This window comes from Sinocyclocheilus rhinocerous, unplaced genomic scaffold, assembly GCF_001515625.1.
Source record: "Sinocyclocheilus rhinocerous isolate Xijiao unplaced genomic scaffold, SAMN03320098_v1.1 scaffold711, whole genome shotgun sequence".
Lineage (NCBI taxonomy): Eukaryota > Metazoa > Chordata > Actinopteri > Cypriniformes > Cyprinidae > Sinocyclocheilus > Sinocyclocheilus rhinocerous.
This window is the reverse complement of record NW_015641018.1, coordinates 51623-52297: the sequence shown is the minus strand read 5'-3', so window position 1 is coordinate 52297 and position 675 is coordinate 51623. Positions and strand designations below refer to the sequence as shown.

General features: G+C 36.1%; 1 protein-coding gene across 2 annotated transcripts in view; it reads right to left on the bottom strand.

Moving 5' to 3' along the window:
* Positions 1–494, bottom strand: part of LOC107753775 (NEDD8-activating enzyme E1 catalytic subunit-like) — a 12699-nt gene extending 12205 nt beyond the window's left edge. Inside the window, exon 1 of one of the 2 annotated variants that reach the window (XM_016570000.1) lies at positions 466–494. The gene's annotated coding sequence lies outside the window, so the exon portion shown is untranslated. The remainder of the gene's footprint in view (positions 1–465) is intronic. The other variant, XM_016569999.1, reaches the window with a different exon arrangement.
* Between the last annotated feature and the right edge of the window lie 181 nt (positions 495–675).

Below are 675 nucleotides of genomic sequence, written 5' to 3'. Positions count from 1 at the left end.
TGTGGCACACAGCAGCCACAACAGCATGTATGTTTTATATATGTTTTCCTTATTATTCGAAACATCCCCAAACGCATTAACTATATCATGAAATATCTTGATTCTCACCTTATAGATTATGTTGATCTATAGTGGGCGATGGTCAAAGTAACCTAATAATGTAATCTATTAAATAAGCATAAAAACCTGTCCGTTTACTTGATTAACAGATAAGGATGTCATGCCATAACATATTTTTATACGACTGAGTTTATATTTAATGTGAATTTAACATTGAAAGTTAATGTGAATAAAAACATTGCAAGTTAGGCTACTAATCATAACACTTTCATTGTACAGAAAGAGAGCAAAGAACATTTACATTATCAAAGAACATTTTCACTGACAGTCTAGTTCAAGCACTCTCAAAAACTACCATTAAACTCACAGAAGCTGTTTACACTGTGAAATGAGTATCTCACTTACAAATTCGTACACACGTCTGCACTTTGTTGTTTCTGACGAGAGAATTCGCCAGAAAGACGTATTCGGTCAGCGAGCGAGTGAAGAAAACACGGCATTTAGCGATGACTCATCTGAACACCTCTGATTGGTCATTGCATTCATAAGCTCAACAGCATCGCGTGTGATTGGTTAATGCGCAGTGCTGTAAAAACGCGTCTGTATCTGGCTCAG